The 22,603-nt window shown below is 33.9% G+C and overlaps 1 protein-coding gene across 13 annotated transcripts in view; it reads left to right on the forward strand.

Moving 5' to 3' along the window:
* The window catches only part of LOC118195642 (uncharacterized), a 497,554-nt gene that overhangs the window by 189,766 nt on the left and 285,185 nt on the right, over positions 1–22,603 (forward strand). Inside the window, exon 1 of one of the 13 annotated variants that reach the window (XM_085818130.1) lies at positions 16,234–16,375. The exons of the other annotated variants lie outside the window; for them this stretch is intronic. The gene's annotated coding sequence lies outside the window, so the exon portion shown is untranslated. Of the gene's footprint in view, positions 1–16,233; positions 16,376–22,603 lie in introns of those variants that run through there. 13 annotated transcript variants of the gene reach the window in all.

Here is a 22,603-nt window from a genome sequence, read left to right on the forward strand (position 1 = left end):
TTTAATTATTTTTTTATACTGAATGATGCCACTATTTAATGTCATATTATTTCATTTTTGTTTCTGTCGGCAAGTAGGTCAAGAACTTGGATTGTCAAGGTGACTTCGAAATGTGGGTATTGATTACGTATTTGCATTGTATTCATTCTCTGTAAAAGTTTTGCTTTTTTTTTGTTTTGGGGGGGGGTTAATGTTAACGGAAATTTCTAGGATCGTTTATCGTAAAAGTAGATTTTATTGCCTGAACGCGAGGTTTCTAAAAATGTTGCATAATCGCTTTTAGAAATTTTTTAGTCCATTTTCACTGCTGTTATGCCACCTTTATATTATCAGGAGGGCTAACATTGGCGTTCATTTCTCGTTTAGTGACTTTCTAGAAAGACTATTTCGCTGAGAGGTTCAGTTAAAAAAAAAAAAAAAAAAAACTGATGTGGACACCACATGATTTCCTTGTACGGAATATTAAATTATACGCATTTTTTTCTTGAATTTCATTTAAATTGATTGGATTGAATTAAATCTACTTCGTCGACAGCGCATAAACCACAATAGAATAAATGCTTTCTTTAAAATGCACTATATGTGTTTACTATAACGACACTCTGAATGCACAAAATTTATATCATTTGAAGAATTTTCTTATCGTTGCCACATGTTCTATTCAAATACTATAACAAAGCTAGAACGATGTATAAAAGAAATTAAGCAAACAAAGCAAAAAAAGAACAGTTTTTCACAGACGATTGAGCATTTCTCATTCAATTAATTCAGTTTTCACTTCGCGACAAGACAAAAATACATAAAAATTCAAAATGTCTGTATTAAAAATCTTAAACACTTATTTCCTCGAAAAAATTCGCGAAAGGAATAAACATGATTTAATTCGCAATAATAAATGATGGCGTTATTTTTGTTGTTGCGAAGCTTAGTCTCTCTACATTGGCAACAAATCTACAATTCTGCTGTTTCAAATGTAAACAAATATGTCCGCCATGTTATTTAAAACTTAACCGCATTTAAACAGCTTTTAAATTGTTGGTAATTGTACAAATATTACTTCCAGAATTACGAAAGGCATAAAACCTTAACCGGAAGATAAGAACAACATAATTCAGTCATTTTTAAAGAAAAAATGTACAATTTATAAACATATAAGAGTAAAGAAACTGAGATCACTGTGCCGAGTAACAGAGCGGATATATACGTTTGGTGCGGCCTATTGCAACCAAAATACGAGGTGCACATCTACATGTTATAGCAGTCCTACATGCAAAATTTCAACGTTCTGAGGCTACTCGTTTTCGAGTTATGCGATATACGTACGTACGCACGTACGTACATACGTTCGTACAGACGCCACGAAAAATTCTCTTCAGAATTTATTTTAAAGTTGTTTTATCATTTTTTTGGAGGAAAGGAGTGTTTTATTCAGTCCATACGTGCAGATATCACGCAAAAACATCGTTAAATTGCATTCGATAGCGGTCAAAATGGATATTTTCGTTGAAATAAGCTGCCTGAAACTTTTCGCGATTACAATACTTCCTTTTTACTTCGTACAAGGAAGTAAAAAGACTGAAAGGTTTCGGATTTTAAATTACATCCAAAGGGGCGGTTTTTTTTTTTTTTAACGTTTTGTGTGTTACCTTTATTTACGAGTATTAAATATCATATTCTTTGTACTTAAACCATAAAATTCAGTTCAACAGCAATGTCACAAAATAATTAGAATTTCCGATACACAGCATATCTTCAAAATTTCCGATACACTGTCTCACGCGCTAGAGATAAAAATGTTTTTTCTGTACAACGTTGCCATCGCTCGCTTTGAAATCCTTGAGTTTATTAATCAGAAATTCGTTAAAGTTTTACAAGATATGAAATCGGTAATAAAACAAATTCCGAATTTCAAATTTGGGCTTTCAGATGCCCCTATTCGCAGTAGGATTACGTAATTCAAAATTGGATGGCTCTAGGTACCGTTCTTTTATCACAGTGCGAGAAACATACATACATTTATGCAGATTCTTCATTATTTCATTTCTTCAAATAAAATATGGGGCGATAGTATTTGGTGACAACAATTGGAAAAGTGCTACAGCCTTTTCAAGTTTCCAACGCAAAATCGCAAAACGTAAACAATAGTCCTTGAGGGACAAAGCCACTTTGGACTAATAAATAAAATAAAACATCTCGCCGAACAGTGTAAACCCGTAAGATAATTTTCTGATATAAATTCATTCAGCATATTAAGTATTCTATTTTCTGTGCGTGTAATTTTAACAGCATTCAAATCTGATAGTAAAAACCTTCTTTCAAAAATCCAGATCCGCGTTTTAGTCTTTCAAGCAGCTTGATTTTTCTTCTGAGGTATTAAAACAATTTAATAAAAGCTGTCGTAAAAGTAATTACATACAAACGAACCTCCATTGACGGACACTTCCCCATTTCTCCTGAATCCCAGATCTTCGAAATAGGAGAGCAGTTCTCTTTAGTTTAGTAGATATTCTTTGATAATGGACAGAAATAAATTTTTGAATTGTTAAATGTGTCATTTGGAAAACACATGTTGTAAGTCTCGTGCGCAAAAAATCGGGCAAGAAATGCAAGTTTTGGTCGTGACTAAGTCGGAGATATTTTTCTTACGAGATTATGCGTTGCTCGTTTATCTTCTTGCGAAATAATAGGGGGACCGGAAAGTAATGTCGTTTCTGCGCATGTCGACAAAAACATGCTAAGGGGAGAAGTGGAAGCAAATCCATGTCAAACACTCTTAGCCAACCTTGGTCGACCATCCAAGAACATTTAAAGCAGAATGGAAAAATAAGCAAAGCAGGTGTTTGAGTCCCCCATAATCTGTCCGAAGAGAACAAAGCCAACTGATCCATCACATGCAACGTATTGCTTCAACGGCACCATACAGAACCGTTTTTTGATCGTTTGATTAATGGAGACAAAAAAATAAGTCCTATATGAGAATCCAAAACGCAAAAGGCAGTTTTAATACGGGTTACAAAGGGTTTACATCCCGAAAAGGCGCTTCTGTGTGTATGATGGAGTATTCGCGGAATTGTTCATTTTGAATTGTTGAAACCTTGAAAAACGGTTAAAGCAGATCTTTATTGTGAGCAATTGGATCGAGTGAACCAATCTTTAATCGAAAAATATCTATCGATTGTCAACGGAAAAGGCGTCATTCTTCAACACGACAATGCAAGACCGCACTGTGCAAGACGAACACTGGAAAAATATAATGAATTGGGGTGAGACGTATTGCCTCACCCACCATACTCGCCCGATATCGCACACTCGGATTTCCATTTATTCCGATCGCTAAAACATTTTCTTAGTGACAAAAAATTTTGAAAATTTGGATGATGTGCAAAATGCCATCTCGAGATATTTTACTCAAAAACCAATTGATTTTTTATCGGTTTGGGATTGAAATCGGCATACAAGGTGGCAAAAGGTTGCTGATAACGAGGGTGATTATATTATTGATTAAAAATAAAAACTTGTTAGAAATTTATTCGGTTGAATTTAATGTAAGAAAGCGACATTACTTTCCGGTCCTCCTATTATATTCCTGATCAATGCAGTTTAAGAGAAACTTGTACTTCTTAATAATACTTTTTTACCGTTGATAGATAGCAACGATTTTTTTAAAAAAATTTTATGTTTGCCTGGTTTTTAATTTTCTGTCAGAATGTTAAATATATATATGTAAAATATAAAATATGAAACAAATAATTATTAAACTTAATTGGCATCTATTGGCATTAGATCTTTAAATTCATAAATTTTAATTAAGCGTATCCCCGCTTCAGAGGCTACGCTTTTCTGCGTCACACTGCCGTATGTTACGTTACTATTTCCCTGCAATCTTTTTGCACTGCGGCATCTGTCGCTGCTCAGGATTAACACAATGAGTTTCTGGCTATGAATAGGAGCGAAGTGAGTACGCATTATATTTAAAATTGAAAGAGTCAAGACTTTTCTCCACAAAGTTAATCAAAATTTCTTTAATAAGGTTTTAAATTGCTCGCACATGGATAATTTCGAAGTTTTCGACAACATCATACTCAGAGAAGTTCGAAATATCAGGCCATTTGCAATTCCAACTTCCTTGCGTAGTTGCTGCAACTTGTATATAGCTGTTTATCATTTTTCTCTGTATTATGTATTTAATTGTACTATGTATTTTGTATTCGTATCTTATATATTTTATCTACTTATCTCACAAGCAGTCATGACGTGCTTCACACCAACACTTGCCTTTCCTGGTCTGCAGCTTTGGCCTTGGATTTGGTTTTTCTGCCTTGTGACAAGTGGCCACCCCCTTCTCTTACCATCTTAGACCTCTCCTTCATCGGTTCGGACTCTTCCAGACCCTTCGAGCATATGTCAGAGACCCTTCGACCATATGTGTCAGGAGCCGGAAACATCGCGAGTCCGGCAATATCGGTATGGACTGGACTGGACGCATTACGTTTTCTTGTTTGCTGTCGCCTGAGTAAACCACGTCTCTCGCGTCGCCTTCGTTGTCTAAAATGTGAAGTGCGTATATCGAAATCGTGAGGCGTGTTTAGCACCCCTTGTATTGTACCAGTTTTCAGCAAAATTATGCTTCTGAATAATTTTTCTTGTGAAAAATAATTATGTTTTCGTCATCAAGCCATTTGTGATTTTCGCACCAGTCGTCATGTAAACAAGTCTTCTCGGCCAGGACTGAAGCGTGGTTTGGGTTTATTGAACGCCGAGGAAAAAATTGGATAAATATATTTTTCTCTCATCATTCAAGTAAAAAATTTAATTCTTGACCTGATTATTATCGAAAAAGGTTAATGTCGGCGGTTTTGTTTATGTCATTTTAAAGCTGCTGGGTATCTGTGAAACATCTTAATCAAAGAATTTGCTGACCTTTCCATAAAGATACATTGTGTGTGTACTTCTATTTTTAACAATGTTGTGTTTCTTCTATTTCAAATTAAGTGATGAGAATTGAAAGGAGTACTGAGTGGGGGGGAATGTCGATTTCTGAAAAATGTAATGTTTACTGAATTTCAGAGATACAAAATTGAAGGGAATCATATGATGACTATTAAATCGAATAAAACCATTGATATACACTGCGGGCAGGGGGGAGGGAGGGACCATTCCATATCTCCGTTCTATTGGGCCAATTGACGAAATTCAAACTACGTTTTTCATGTCTCGAAAGCATGACTTAGGGTATATATTAGATTTATATATAGCTTTATTCTAACATAGGTATTTTGGCACAAAATCGGATTTTTCCTGAAATATTATACCGAAGTCAGCAGTTCACCTCACTTTAGTCAACAATTCATCACTGGGTGCCTACTCTAAAACGTTGATATTATTATGAAAAATTCATTGCTTTGAAGTCGCTGATATACGGTGTCGTACGTTATCTTATTGTAATTTGTTGCCATCCATGTTTGTATCGCTGAATAATTTACAAAAGTATAGTTCTAGAGTCATTTCAGGAACAATGCTGTGTTTTTGATTATTTATATGACTTTGACTAATATAATATAATGATACATATTTTGCCTGTACAACTAAATGCCCAGATCATAATACTGCCTTCCCCATATTATACATTGGAAATTACACATTCTATGTTTTATTCTTTTTCTTCGTTTCACGTAGGATGCACTGAACGTATCAAACACTTAACTAAAAATCAAGAGAAAAATTATGTTTTTTTTAAAGGACTAGTTTGTAATCAAAATAATTTTAAGCTGTTTGATTTTATTGATTTTATTTATTTAATTTATTGTGTTAGTGTGTGTGAGAGAGAAAGAGAAACTGAAGCAAAACAGTGCTTGCCTGGATGTTTATATTCATCTTAATTAGGGATTGGAATACCAATATTTCGTGCTCTTTTGCATTTTTGTGAAACCAGTATTTGCTTAGATGAAATACGGTATTTTCGGTATGAGCTATCATTTTTTTATTATTAAAATGTTGAATTTTTTATTATAATTAAAGGGCTTAATTTTTTATTATTATTAAAGGGTTTAATTTAACTTGTTGAGTATCTGCTGTTATTTGAAATATGTATTTTTTGTGTTGAAAAATATAAAAATTTGAAATATGTACTTTGATGTGGCAGTACTGAAGAAATTATATTTCTCATTATTGACAATATTACCAACCAGCATCGATGCAGAGAGAGCATTTTCAACTACAGAACTCGGCGAGAAAAAGGAACATTGAAATATGAGATCGCACTTTTGATACAAGAATCAATAGGACACCGAAAGGAAAATTCTGGTAAACTTGCTGTAGAGTTATCAGAAAAAGAAGTCGCCCAATTAGTGTCACAACCAAAGAAGCCATGGCTCTCAGGAGTAAAAAAATAAAAAGGATTGAAATTAGAAAGGGTTTATCGCAAAACAGTTTGCAAGGAAGAACATCTAAACGTTAATAATTTGGTAATTTGGCACAAAAATCCGTTCCAGACCAGTGACAATTCAATAGATGCATTATAGTTTTTACTACCATATTTATAAAAGATGCCAGTTAATAAATTAATAATTTTTCTTCTAATTGATATTAATATATAATTAGACAGCACGATAAGCTTTTTATTCGATATTTATTTTTCTTAATACTATTCGTCTTTTCCTTTATTTGTATTGTAATACTGTAATGGTTTATGTTGTATTTTTTGCTTCTAATGTTATAAATTATTATTTTACTGTTATAATATTAATTATAACATTCGTTCTGTTATTTTGTATTTGTACATAACAAAAATCGTTTATATTTGTATAGTTTATAAATTTTTTGTATGAAACTAAAAAATATGGAAAAGAAACAGCTGTGTTTTTGTACCTTTTTTAAAAAAGCCCTTATACCGGTGTTAATAACAGTATTTCTCTATTTTTAAAAGCATACTGATTACAAATTGTGTATTTTTGGTTCCTTGCAAACTGTTTTGCGATAAACCTTTTCTAATTTCAATACTCCTAAAAAAAAAAAAAAAAAAAAAAAAAAAAAAAAAAAAAAAAAAAACTGAAATGTTTCAGATTTTAAATTACGTCCAAAGGGGCGTTTTTTTAACATTTTGTGTGTTACCTTTCTTTATTAAATATCATGTTCCTCGCACTTAAACCATAAGATCCAGTGCAACAGCAATATCGCAAAATAGTTTTAAAACGAGCATATCTTTAGAATTTCCGATACAGAGACTCACGCGCTGGAGATAAAAATGTTTTTTCTGCACAACGTTGCCATTGCTCGCTTTGAAATCCTTGAGTTTGTTAATCAAAAATTCGTCAAAGTTTTAAAAAATAGGAAATCGATCATAAAACAAATTTCAAATTTCAAATTGGGTCTTCCACATGCTCATATTCGTTGGAGGATTACGTTATTCAAAATTCGATGACTCTATGTACCGTTGTATTATCACAATACGATAAATATACATACATTTATGTAGATTTTTCATTATTTAATTTCTTCAAATATAATGCAGGACTCTAACATTTTGTGGCAACAGTTTGAAAAGTGAACCGACATTTATCCGTCCGACGCAAAATGCCAAAACGAAACTAATAGTCTTGGGCGCCTTCTTTTTCTGATAACTCTACAGCAAGTTTACGAGAATTTTCCTTTCGATGCCTTATTGATTCTCGTATCAAAAGTGCGATCTCATACTTCAATGTTACTTTTTCTCGCCGAGTTCTTTATGTGTTCAACTGCGAACTTGTTTTCTTAAAATGGTCTAAAGTATATTATACAGCACATCGTGAACATTTAAGATTTTTGTAATCTCTATTTTAGATTGTCCTTGCTTATTTAAAGAGCACAATTTAATATTGTTGCTGAATATTAAGTTTTTCTCGCTTTGGCATTTTCTGTAAGAATTATTCTAATTTTCGAAATCGTCAATATTTGCATAGTAATGAAACTTAGAATTACATCAAGTAGCTTGGCAGTCGTAACAAAACTCGGTTATATATATATATATATATATATATATATATATAAATGCATTAATAGATGAGTTATTTGCATGTTTTTATTTTTTAGAGTTTGTAATCATTTTAAAAGGAAATACATAATCGGATGTTACGAATTTGGTATTTAAATAGCTTATGTTAGTTCAATTATAAATTAAATGGTTTTATTTCCCGCGCAGTGCAGCGCGTGACGAATATTAAAAGAAAGCTAAGCCGGAAATTTGAAAATACAAGAGCGCGTGCATGTAACATTTAATAAATATCTCTTTTTGATTTCGAGAAAGTACTAGAAAATTCTCGCGCGCGATTTTAAAATCTTATAAAAGGAGGAAAACCTCTCAGTTCGTAGTAGTTACTTAGTTTGTTGTTGTTTAGAAAACTGCTCTTGTTGACTGTAGCGAATTCGCGGATTAGCTTTCTTTAGCTGTTTTGAATTAAGTTCTCTTGAACGTTTGAGTAGTTAAAAGATAACTATTGTGAGATATTCTAATACTGCACGAATATTTGAGGAAATTTAAGCATATTTGTTGTGATAATAATAAATTTTTGTTCATTTTTCTTCGGACTTGTGCATTCATTTCGTAACGAACCCGTACGCACTCAACAGTATGTTGATAAAACATTTTTATATCTGTTATGTTTAGTCTTGAGTATACGAGTATACAGGCATGGCTAATACTTTTGGCAAAGGCTGTAGTTTATAACTTAAGAGAGAATTTTGCGTGCCAAACAAAACGGCAATGGTGCAGAATAGTCTATGAATTCATCAGTGACATCTTATGTGAATTATGAATATTAAATGATAAGTACTTGAAACAAATTTCAACAAAATTGTGCTGAGAGCACAGCACTGAATAGCAAGTTTGAGAATAACTTCAGTATCTTAATACAGACGGCAAATTTTCAATGCGACAAATAGCAGAATGTACGCATACAGTATTCAGACAGTTTTTATATGAAACCTTTTGATTATTCCATGTAATTACAACCAAGTACAGTGGCATAAAATTGGCATATCCAAAGATTGGAGTGCTCATAAAACCTTCAAAAATTAACTTTGCTGTCCCGTGAGATCTTCTAGTTGCGTAGGTGGATCTGTCGACCACCACATTAAAAAAGTGCTTATTAGTCTTTCCAGTTTATCTGTTTTAAAACTCGACTGGGAAATAAAAAGTTCTGTTTGTCAGCTGAAGGTAATGACAAGTTTTAGCGATGTTAAATGATTTTAATTCGGAACCATTCTAGAGGTAGAGGGTTTACTATTATTGTTATTATTTTGGACGGGAGTATTGAAAAATCAACTGAGTCATGGTCGGAAATCTAACCAGAGATCACATTTGCCAGCTTAATAAGCTAAGAGCTATTCCACAAGGATATATGAGAAAGAATGTTGACTAAGTTGTTGGTGGTTTTTAACTAGTTTCCTTAAAATATTCTGCACAGAGGCATCTCTCGCTATTGGCAGGTAGATATCGCATATTTTATATTCAGGGGCGTAGCTAGAGGGGGGGCAGGGGGCATCTGTCCCCGGGCGCAGAATCCAATGGGCGCCAAACTGATGTTAACGACATTTTAGAATTAAATGTTTTCCATCCTTGGCAAGCAGTAGGGGGCGCGAAATCTTCAGTTGTCCCTGGACGCTGAAAAACCCTAGCTATCCCTGGGCGCTGAAAAACCCTAGCTATCCCTGGGCGCTGAAAAACCCTAGCTACGACTCTGTTTATATTAATCCTTTAACTAACAAACCATCCAACAGGCATGTTGGTGGAATTAATACCTTTTAACACCTGTTGTTGTTTGCTATCTCACTTGTCTGAGAAAGCTCAGCACAAGCCTACGATATTCATTGCGCAAGGAGTCAGAGGCGCCTGCCGTTGGCAAGCGTCAGCTGGACTAAAGCTCAGTTCTGCCCCCATTTTTGAGAGAGAGCACGCTGGGGGAGGACGGATCCGAGGGGCTCCCATCCCTCTTTCCCTACCACTAACATCTCGTGAGGACCTTCGGTTGGCCCTACATTTTGCGTGCCCTCTTGCCGCACAGGAAATATACAGCTACAAATATCCATGCCTTCCCATTCAAGCCCGGGCACATCGGTGCGGTAGTCAGAGTCGCTTAACACTATCCCGATTGGGCGGCTTTGTTAATTCCTTACTATTGTAAACACCCTAAAATTTTAATACTGTTGGTGTAATGTAGTCAGATATTTATACTATCAATGACTTTGGCTTTATTTCTCCGTGAATATTTTCTTTACGATATATTCCTTTACATAATTAGCGTCGACACTGTTTATGGTTTTCTGTTCCTTGTGTCGTTTTGAAAGTTGACTTTTGTTAGGTTTTTGATGAATAGCCTGTAACGAAATTGATTCGAATGAATTTCCAAAGCTGAAATGCATTTCGTAAAGTGGACAGGAAAAAAATGAAAGGAAAATATTTTTGCTGTTTCCGTGTCCTTCCCTTTTGTTTCGCATGATCGGATCGATTTTATGTCGTGCACTAACAAAATTGCGTATAAATCAAAACCCGATTTTGGTAGGGGGTTTTAAAAGCTCTGCAGGTGAATTGCAAGGAATAAATATAAGTAGATTTCCAGCAAAATTAAATTTAACCTTTCCTTTCAATCCACTTACGAAGAGTTTACGTACTACTCCCACTGCTTTCTTGCTGTACGAAAAATATATTTATTGAATGCATGACCCGAAATTCAAAGATTGTCGCTGTGTCGCATTCAAGAATATTCAGAGTCTGTAATAATACGTTAATGCATTTAGTCTAAATTTCGCAGTAAGCCAGAAGAAAGTAAGATACAGAAATGAGCATATTAATATAATGAAAATATATTTTGAATTGTAATATTTTTATGAAATTAAAGTTTACTTACAGCCGTATCTGAAGAACTCTGGTAATCCTTTACATATGGGCCGCGCACCAGAGGTCCAGTAGTTAGGACCGCTGAATACTGGTTGTTCGACACTGGTTCGAATCCTTAACCATAAGGCAGCAATGCCAGGCGGGTGGACTTCTTCCCGTTTCTTACTGGTTCGAATCCAGGCAAATGGTTTTCGTCGCATTGTTTGGTTTTCTCCATGTTGTGAAACATGAATATGAAAGTCCCATAGAAAGTCTTCCACAAAGTTATCCCTTCCCTTAAACAGATCGTCGTCATGTGCTTTGTCCTATACAAATAATCTTATGTGACCCAACCTGAAGTTACGGGATATATTTTAATCAAAGGAAGTATTGTGGTCTTAATTTATCCTAATTAACAAGGTGTGCAGAAAGTTACTGATCTCTGAAGTTATCATTTATTTCTTCCCCTTTGGGCTTCTATAAGAAGTTTTGAAACTGGTTTCTACTGATGTCCATACAAGGGTGGTCATAATAAAACTGCCTTTGTATATGAACCCCCTAACCGCTCAAACAATCGAAATGAAATCTCGGCTATTGTTATTTGGAGGTATGCGCTCGAGTTTGCGATTATTTAAAGCAATAAAGCTCCTCCGGTTACGGTTATGGTGAAGATATTAATTTTCGAATGGCAACACGTACATTTTTACCGGGCAAATCGATCAACGCATTGAAAAACCATGACGTTAGAACGACACGCGTGTGACGAAATTTGCTGACGTCAAACATTTACAAACATGGACCTTATAAGAGATAGACTAACCCAGTGGGTGGGGCGCGCGTCTCCGACATGTCGGCAAGAAAGAGTAGGGACGATCTGGTTTAATTTAACACTGAAACCTATGGCGTTTGTATCACATAACTCTTTTTAATTATTACATGTGATACGTAGTCATGAGATTATGAAAGCCACAGTTTTTTTCCAAATAGGATTTAATATATCTCATTAAAGCACTTTTTACTGCATTTCGCGCATTTTTTTCACGCGTAATTCTTGTAGAAACATCTTTACTTTGGTAAAACGGTAAAAACTCTAAGCACAAAATTTATGAACTTAAATACAATTTTAATATTAGAATTAAATGTATAAAAAATTTTAAGGAGTCAAAAGTGTTTATCATTATGTATTATGAAATATAATTGAAATAAAATTCCTTTATAGAAATTGTGCTATAATACTCATCTATAATTTTAAAAAAGCAGCACAATTTTAAATTTTAAACAAAACTTTCAAAAATTCGTTTTTAAATATTTTAGTACTTTTTACTTATTTACACCAATAAAAAGCATAAAAATTGCAAGAGAAAATTTCTTCTTTGAAATTTTCTATTAGTTCAGATTTAAAATATTATTTTCTAAAAGAAGTAGTTACAAATTTCCTTACAGCATAGAAAAAGCTAAAAAAATATCCAGCCCTGAAAGCATGCAATAGCTTTATAATTATTTGGAACGTTAATTATGCTTGATAAATATGCTAACTTTTTAAAAATCAATCTCAATTTCAAAAATAAAAATATGTAGAAATTCTAATTTGTGAAATGAGGTGCTACAACTAGCTTTTACTTGACAATTATACACGCTGAAATAGGCAACCACTGTTAAATTTCTGCAAGTCGTCCCTACTCCTCCGTATGTGATCAAGGTGACAGCCGGCAACGCCTCAGACGAGGGAGAAAACCCTTTTGGGTTAGTCTATTTCTTATAAGGTGCATGTTTACAAAGAGCATTGTAAAGGACCAGTAACAGTACAAAAGAGGGAAGGAAAAAAAGGGTAGCTGGGAACTGAAGTTAAATCTGCAGAGTCATATTTCTACATCTTAAAAACTCACTAATAAGAAGAAGGTTTTTAAATCATTCTTTTATTTAATCTGAACTTTAAAGGTACGATTTGTGCTACAGACAAACTACCACTTGTGGCCATGTAAATTAAGTAATAACAGTCAATTAAATTGTCTTGCTTGTAACGTAGTAACCCGCAAGTAAATTAGATTACATAGTCAATAAAATAAGCGAAAAGCTAAATTTTACTGGTGCATAAGTGTAATGCCAGAGAATGCTATATCCGGAATATCGCTTTTAAATGGAGCTGGCGTGGAATTCTAACAGCAGACGCGAGTGCCAGAAGCTCTCTCTGTAAGATTCAAAACTCTCAACTTAAATACTCTCAAAACTAATTTGCATTCCCGTGAGGAATCTGAAAGTTACAAGTTATGGTAAGATTAAAATTATGATAGTTAATTAGCGTAAGATACGTTATAAAATTCTATTTGAATTAAGCTAAACAGTAGTCTAGGCCATAAACAACGTAAAACAAGTAAATATTTATTTGCAATTCAGCTTGAAATTGTAAAAGTAATATATAAATAAAATTAATTTTCCTTTTCGGCATGTATAAAATTACTAGCAAATCGAAGTTTAAATTAATACAAATCTTTTAAGATTAAATGCTCTTTCCTACCTCAATTCATGCCAAGTTTAAATTAATAATCTAGCAAGACTTTGTTACCCGGCTTTTTCTATCGTAATTTCAAGCGAAGACAAATTCATTACACTCGTAGTTGGAGCGCTGTCGGAGGCAGCAGCAGAAGAGTTCTACTACATCAGGTTGAGATTGTCAATTCTCTATCCGTAATTTGGACTGTATTTAAAACTCTTATTATATTTACTCTTATTATATTTAAACTCTATTATATTTTAAACTTCATTTCGAGTTTATGGTGGAGCAGATAGAACAGTAGATTACTACTGCTGTTCTACAGATAGAACAGTAGAGCAGTAGAACAGTATTTTAGATAAAACAGTAGAACGGCTAAAAAGATTCAACACAGGTAGTAACCCATTAATTAAAATAAACCTTCAAATTAATTTATAAATTGAATAAAGTAAAACTTTTGATTGTGTAAACAAACAAGACTTTAAATCGTAACTCAGAACCACCTTTCAGTTTTTCGCTGTTTCGATTTGAATGCAAGCAGATGTTGCTTTTTATTATCTTGTAAAAATGAGAAAGATGAAGTGGAGTATTTTATTGTATAACAGTTAAGATCACGATTCTTGCCCCCTCTCCCGCCGTAGGCGCAGCGGGGAGTCCCGTTTCTTCCGTGATGTATAATACTACGAATCGTGTAGTCCCCCCCCCAGCACGAAATTTCGATCCCCCAGCTCTAACCATGGAGGTAGGAAGTAAGAAGGAGTCGCCCTAAACAAGTTTCTCCGTACCCTGCTCTGAAGCACCGGCGATCCCTACGTGGTGACCCAAACATTGGGTCATTTACCATTGAGTTCTATGGGATTTGACGCGTTCGGGTGTAAATATTTTGTAATTACGTCGCAAATATACATATAAATGTATATATTTTCTTTTTCTACAACACTTCAGAGTCCTAAGTATGTGAAAACAACATATTTTTAAACAACATTTCATTCTGAACGGAATTAAATGCTATACTTTTCACAGGACAGTTTTCTCAGAATGGTTTAATTTGAATGAAATATTTTCACAAGTTTTCGTTAATTACATTAGAAAAAAAAAATTAAGGTAATTCGATTTTATTCCGTTAAGGTACAAAAATTAAGATCAAAGTTTATTGTATTATTAATGTTAAAATTATGCATTATTTCTTTTCTATTTATAGAGCTTCTTCCTAAAATACTTTCTTAAATACGACATGATTTTTTGGCTTCTTTTAAATCGAAAAATGTAAGTCAATTTATAATTAATGCTCTATTCGGTTCATTTTAAATTATAGAATTATTAGGAATTAGCAAAATACTTTAAATAAGTATTTCGCTAATTCCTAATAATTAAATAGGTATTAAATAGTACTTGACTTTCTCTGAACATTTCTGAAAGGGAATAAAATAAGGTTTTTTTTTTTTTTTTTTTTTTTTTTTTTTTTTAAGTATTTAAAACTTGTAACTGAGTTATTATAAAATGTAAAGGGAATAATTCTTTTAATTATACTTATCAGATTTTTTTTTTTTAACCCTTCATTTCAACAATACATATTCCAAAACTCTTTATTACGTTCTTAAGTGCGCATCTTATAGCATTTGCTTTACAATACCTTTTAACAGATTGCTTTCCAATACGAACAATTCTTGCTTAAATAGTTTTATAACGTATTTGTTAACAGGATTTCAATTTATGTTTACAATTCAATATTAAGGTTATTATATATTTAGATAACATTTATAATCATTATAAATTAGATACATTTAATCATTAGATTTCTTCACAGTACTTTCACAGTTGTTTATAAGTGAATAAATTCTTCATTTCAAATACATTTATAAATAATTTAATGAATATTTAAGTATTTTGTCAAAGGCAGATACATGCTTTTTGCAAGCACATGCATAAATACCCGTATAAATAATTTATCATTTCCGGCATGTGCAAATCTTTAATTTCTGTGCATTCACTATATTTTTCGTGTAAAGTAATTTACACTAATTTAGCATAGACCCGAAAGTTTTACATAAAAAATATATATGAATATAATTTGAATGAAAATTATAAGTATTATTTTTAATACCCACTCAAAGGTCAGTTTTTCTTCAAAATTCCTCCACGATGGCATCTCTCTCTTTAGGCAGATAGCCCTTGCATGCGTTACTCTATTTAATAAAAACTTAATCTGACCTATGTGCCTAATTACAGATATTTTAACATACATAATTTTATATTTAAATTTAGCCATCAAGTTTCAAACTTTTCAAATCTTCTAAAAAATAAATTTTGGCAGATCTCTTTTAGCAATTTTCTTAAAATCTATATTTTTGTAGTACAACAGCTTAGAATTTTATAAAACAAATTCATAATCAAAATCGCTGTTGTTAGTTATCGAAAAATAACCAAGATGTGATTTTTGCGTAAATGTCAGTAAACTATACAAATTGCTATTATCCATCACACTATGAACGTTTCTTTCACGCGAGAGTGTCCCTTTTTCGATTTCTATGGAACTGTCGTGTGTCGAAATACTATCAGAATCTTGTCAAGCGAGCTTCTGAATGTAAACAAAGAACGCCCCGTCTGGTGACCCAAGCTTCAAAGCAGTGCTTCACTTCTAGCGCGGAATGGCCCCTCCTCCCTTTCCTACCTCCATGGCTCTAACGCCGTTGAGTCATTCGCCAGTGTTCACCCCTGTATTCCCGTTCTTTTCTGCCATGGCTCGTCGCAATCTGCTGAAGTGACTCACGAGAGCTTTTGCCTGTCGTTTTATTGCCTCCTCCCTTGCCTCGTCGTGAAGTGGATTGAACGGGCTATCGGGATGAGTAATAACGTGGGCCCAGATTGCTTAGTTGAAATTTGCGCTGGTTTCGTTTTTCCGGTCGATTCAAAAATGCGTGTATATCACTCTATCCATCATCTTTTTTGTCGTGGACAGAATATTAAAACGTTGCATCTTTAAGGAATAAATGCATTATGAGGGCAATTATGGAAGCGTTACGGAGTTGTTAAATGTAAGTACATTTTGAACCTCTAGTGTGTCATTATATGTCGGGCGGTTGATTAAAATCTGTGCTTGGACTAGATGAAGCATAATTTAATATGGATGATTAATGTGATTTGAATGTTAATTTGATATAAAAGATTAGTATTGTTTGGAGGTTGGAGTCTGATTTGAGCTTTAATGCCGAGCTTTAATGGCATATACGAATACTGTCTGACAGTGTCCAATCTAAGCATGGTTGGCATATGTACTTGTTCGTTAATTTTACGTTAATTATTCGTTAATTAATATACTTTGCAGATTTTGACATAGATATTCAGCTTATTGAAAAACATACAGCACGTAACTGTTTACACTTTTTTAAATATTTAAACTATGACAGGATTACTACTAGTGTGTTGTGGTTTTCACCAAAAGGGACTAAGTTTGCAGAAGAGTTATAATTCTCTCTAGGACGACCAGCCCCTGAGAAAGGAGATGTCATTTTAGTTAAAATTCAGCACAAATGTTTATATGTGTTCTCAGAAATATTGGTCACGAAAGGGTCATCTTAGAGAGGTTGCTACCACATGTCTTCTACATACAAAGACTAAGAATATAATGTAAAGGTTATAAGGTGTTTCTCCCGCCTTCTTAGCATGCGTTCGTGGTGTAGAAGTCAGTACACTCGGCGCCTATTCGAGAGGTCCGTGGTTCGAGTTCCGGCGAGAACACTTTTCCTACATCATAAATACCTAATGCCTCTCTAGAAGGTTAATAAGAACAATGATGCATAATATGCTTCAATAACTTTATGAAAATCGAATGAAGAGAAGAAACCAAAATTATCATGCCGTAATGAAATAAACATTTTAATCTGGTGGATTCCATAAAAAATAAATAACTATAATTGAAATAATTTTATCTCAAAAACCACACAAAGCCAACAAAATAGAGTGCTTCATAATTTGTATATCGTTAATTGTTGTGAAACTGTGTGATATAAATCTCTAGGAAGATGGCTATGTTTATACAAATGCGAGTATGTGAAATAAATCTTCCTTTTTGTAAATTATTTTTTGTTTCTTTTGAGAATAAATTAATCCAAAAAACGGAGCCGATCGAGACCGTAGGATTGTCACGAGTATTAAGCAAGGGTTGCCCAGGATACCTCTTGTATGAGGACTAACTTTTAGCACCGCTTTGATCTCCATAATGTAGACCTGGGATTATTGTGTCAATATACTTTAGTTCGATTTTTTCTTTCCATGTAACACAAGAACCCTTTCATAAACACGAACCAACATATAGAACTGACAGCTAAATTACTTTATCTTATAACTATCACGGAGGAGGGGAAAAAAACTGAAACTTCTTACGACCTGCCAGTAGTTAATAGCATGTCTAAGGTAGTTAAGAGAATAGGCAAGGCTTAATTTCTAAAATAAGAAGTGCTGGAGCTTGGAAGACTCTCAGGGAAGAAGAAAATAAATAAATAAAATGGCTTGTAAAGTAATTAATAATTAAACCGTTAAGTAATTAATTATTAAAATTAAATGATTAATGATTAGAACAATTAATATTAAAATTTAAGAAATTGTAAAGAGATAAATAAAAATATAATAAGTTATTAAATAAATGGTAAAAGTTAATAAATGGCTAAATTAAATAAGTGCTTAAAGTATTTAACTTATTTGGAGTTTCGGCTGCAATTATAATTTCATACAAAAAATAAAAAATAGCTCAACCGGTCTCTGGTTTAATTTAAGCTATGAATATTATGTACTAGTTCAAGGGATGCTAGAAATAAAAACTATCCTTTTTTCAGAACATCAGTAAAAAACGTTAAAATGGTTAAGGCATCACTAATGAAAATATAGGGAATGCTATAAACAGTAAGAGAATATGGAGAAAATTTTAACTGAACACCTGTAGGTAGGAAAAGAAAAAGAGAAGAATCCAACGTTGTCTTACCACTCTGCCTCCTCTCAGTATAATTCTAGCTGAGAAGCAGAATATGACAGGGAACAAATTTTCACCGAATCCGAGGGTTAGCTGAAAAAAAGTAACAAATGAGAATTTTAACACACCCGTCTTTGGTTTCATCGTTCCACAAAATCCAGGTGCTGTTTTCCGGTGGAAGACACTGACGCTGGAACGAAAAATTTACCCGCTGTCATAAATCGCTGTATTTTCTGGAGAATAAACCTTTAACATATAGGTGAGGGCTTCTCTTTCCTTAAGAGTCTCGACCTCCACTCAAGGATTTGTTTCCCAAGGAAAGAGAAACATGCATTCAGAAGTTAGAAACGATTTTCAATGTAATTTTATTATTAAAAATAAAATTTTCGAGATCGGATATCTGCGGAAATATTTACTTTGTTACATTAAAGAAGTGCCGGAGCCTTCTTATTTAGGGTTCTGGTGCGTTCCGGCTAGAATTATGATTTATCCCAAAAAGTAAGAGCACCGGATCCGGCGCAATTTAAGCTCTGACAATAGGTGAAGGACAGCTAGTCCGCGAATAGCCGACACAACCCGAGCTCTTCCCGCTTAAATGGTGCACAATTTCAGAAGTGAAATGATGTTCCTTTTCATGATTTCTAAATTTAGGTTAAAATATACTTGAAGTTTTGAAGTCTAAAATGGGGGGAAAAATTGCCTAGTCGATCTAGTCGTTGACGGTACGCCAGTGAATTACCGTTCACCTTCAAAATCTTGAAACAATCACGAAAATGGAAAATGGTCGGGGGAAAAAACTCGGAATTTTATCCAGAAAATGAAAATAAAAAAGTATTTAATCCAGAAAAAAAAAGTAAATAAATAAAAAAGAGAGCAAATCATTCCTCTCATATAGTAAAAAGTTGCTCTACATAATAAAAAGTTATTGTTTTAGGTAGTAACCAGTAAACAAACATCGCTGCTTGTAAAGAAAATTAATTATTGTAATTTTTGCTCTACTTGCAGAAAGTATACTCATGTCCATAAATTAAGGATAATTCGGAGTCACGCGGAAATCGAACTCTAATATAAATATATCACCTGTAAAATCACTACACACATCTTCAAGAATCATATGCGGATTTCAGGAAGTAACCAGATGACACCGATGGTACGTCACAATGACGAGAGTGTAAGAGAGTGATATATAAGGAATACAGGCAAAGAAGTAAAATTGTTCGCAGGCGCTTTATAAGCATTTCAGTGCAATAATCGAATAGTTATGATACAAAGGACACATTTGGATGATTTTTTACGTGGTAGAATTATCGGCCGTGTGGAATGTGGGCGTACCCAACTGGAAGTATCAGACGAACTTGGAATTGCTTAGAGTGTCATCTCCAAGCTTTGGCAACGATTCCAAGAGATGGTAAGGTGAGTAGACGTTACAGCACAGGTCGCCGCAGAGTTACAACGCCGAAAGAGGACCGGTATTTGGCAGTTACTGCCAAAAGAGACAGGCGGAGCACAGCCTCAGACCTGTCTCGTCAGCTCTCTTTAGCCACCGGTACGACAATTTCAAGGCAGACCGTGTACAAACGCTTAGGGCAGATTGGTCTATATGTTCGTAGACCTGTTCCACTTACTGCAACTCACTGTCGCCTGCCGTTAGCCTGGAGTAGAGAGCATGCATTGTGGACACCGCAACAGTGGGCTTGTGTGATGTTTTCCGACGAGACCGGGTTTAGCTTGCAGTCTGATTCTCGCCGGACGTTCATATGGAGAGCTCCAGGGACCCGTTACCACCAAGAAAACATCATTGAACGACACCGTTATGGTGGTGCAGGAGTGCTCGTTTGGGGTGGAATTATTCTGGATTCCAGAACTGAACTGCATGTTCAAATTGGAACCATGACAAGCCAAATCTATCGGAACATCATTCTGGAACAACATGTACATTTGTTTCGGGGTGCCATGGGCGCACAATTTGTGTTTGTGGATGACAACGCCCGTCCTCACCGTGCAAACATCGTAAGCGAATGCCTTCAATCGGAGGATATCACCCGTATGGGCTGGCCAGCATTCTCCCCGGACTTGAATCCAGTAAAGCACGTGTGGGACATGCTTGGCTGACGAGTTGCAGCCCTTCAACCTCCTCTTACATGTTTACCGGAGCTTCGGAGAACATTGCTTTTTGAGTGGTGTAATATCCCCGAAGATCAGATCGATAATTTGATACTCAGCATGTCTAGGTGTTGTACGGACTGTATTGCATCGTCTGGGAGACATACAATGTATTAACGTTCATACCAACCATGTAATATTGTTTTTTTTTGTAAATATTGTAATTTTTTTTTTTTTTTTTTTTTTTGTAATTTGCTCCAGGGAGAAAAAATCGCTATTTTTTTTAATAATATCAAACATATAGCATCTTTTTTGCTCTTTACCTTTTGTTTAATAAATACGCTTTACAAATAAGTCAAATTTGTTTTGCTTCTAACTCTTCCTTTGCCTGATTTTGCATTATGCTTAATTTATTGACATGAGTGTATTTTTATCCGCCTTATATTTGATAGAATTGTATCTATTGTTTTGTACCTTGCTAGTAAACTGTTATTCACTATTCTTTTTAAAAATATAACTGTTCGATCACTCTTCTTTTTGGAAGTATAATTCTTCTTTGCACATTTTTAGAACTATTTCGGGGCCGTTTAATTAATGTTTAAAATGGAAAAAATGTTTTTAAATGTTCCACTTGATAGCCTTTTTTCTGGATTAAAAGTCTGCATCGTGATTTCCATCAGAGAAGAGTTTTTTTAAAATTTCGAGGGGTATTGATTTCTTCTACTTTTCGGAGTCCATCAATAGTGGTGGATTTGCGCTTGGGAAGAGCCCTTTTCAAGACACCAAAGGCACACAGTCTATGGGTGACGTCGCAGGAATACGTTGAAAATTTATGTATGTAATACCTGTATCAGTCTTCATTGTTTAGAAAGAATGCAGTGGTATGTTTCGAAGTATGACCTTGTTAGTCTTGATAAAAGTTTCTCATTCTGAAGTCACTGAGATAAAGCAATGAAATTTCTTCTATAAATATCGGAAGGAAAACTTTCTTTTGATAGTACGTTGCATTGATTTTAACGTTTCGTTGCGTTGTTTTTAACATTTCGTTCCGTTGATTGTACGCTGATAGTACATTGCGTTGATATTAACGATCTTTTCCACTCTTCTTTTTTTTAATTTCTGTTTTTTTTTTTTAAAGAAACCTGCGACAGCCATAAACTCTATAACATAACTATCCAAATTAAACATAACTACTGAAACTTTCTTTGCATTAACGGAACCAGTTTGTACATTCTTTTCTCTTCATTTATCTCCTGCTAAATTGTTTTCATACAGGATTCTACAAATTATTTTTCGTTGAGCCGCATGCTTCGGCAAAAGCTGGTGAATATTATGTTTTTTAGCTTTTTTACGTTGTAATACTGGTATATATATATTTTTTATGTTTTCTTGCTACAAATGCATTTAAATACTTTGCAAATGATTTCTGCGTTGACGAATTTTCTTTTGTTACGAACGATTTAACTTCAAAAACATCGTTTGAAGTCTTCTTTCCATGTAGAATTTAATGATTGGCGGTTTTTCCTTTTCAGGTTAATAGTTGTTTATTTTGCATATAGAAATTTTAGTATCCTGTATTTCGCAACGTTTTTGAATTATAGAACATTTCTGTTCAGAAAGCGGAGAAATACATCTTTCAATCAACAGCTTGTTTACGTGCGGCGTTTTGATTGAAGAATGAATTTTAAAATAGCAGACGATATTTCTCATTTCAAATAATAAGCTGTTACCAGCAATTTTTCTTCCAAAAAATTTGCCTTTTTAAAATTCTTTAACGAAATCTTTCGGAGGAGAGTAACTGTATTTTGTGTAACTCCAATCTTATGATTTTTAAAGATTTAAGTAATTATATTGCACTTTCTCGGTATGACTGGAGAGTCTGTGATGTTAAAAAGTACTAGAGAGTCTGTGAACAAAAAATGAGGAGAAGCAATATTTATTTTGAATAATGTACTGTTTTAAATATCTGGCTAAATGAAGAGTTTTTTCTAATAAGGCTTTTCTTTTTTAATTCTTTTTACACATTTTTTTAAATAGAGATTTTAGAATCTCATATCGTATATATATTTGCTTCATAATAATAATGAGTAAGATAAATTTGATCATAATGTAATGTTTTTTTCAGTGCGTTTTATAGTTATTCAATTACCCATGCTTAAATTCTTTGTCTGATCGCCATGTTGGGTCTGGGATA

Source organism: Stegodyphus dumicola, chromosome 6 (assembly GCF_044657685.1).
Source record: "Stegodyphus dumicola isolate Sdum_Otavi_A_Nest chromosome 6, ASM4465768v1".
NCBI lineage: Eukaryota > Metazoa > Arthropoda > Arachnida > Araneae > Eresidae > Stegodyphus > Stegodyphus dumicola.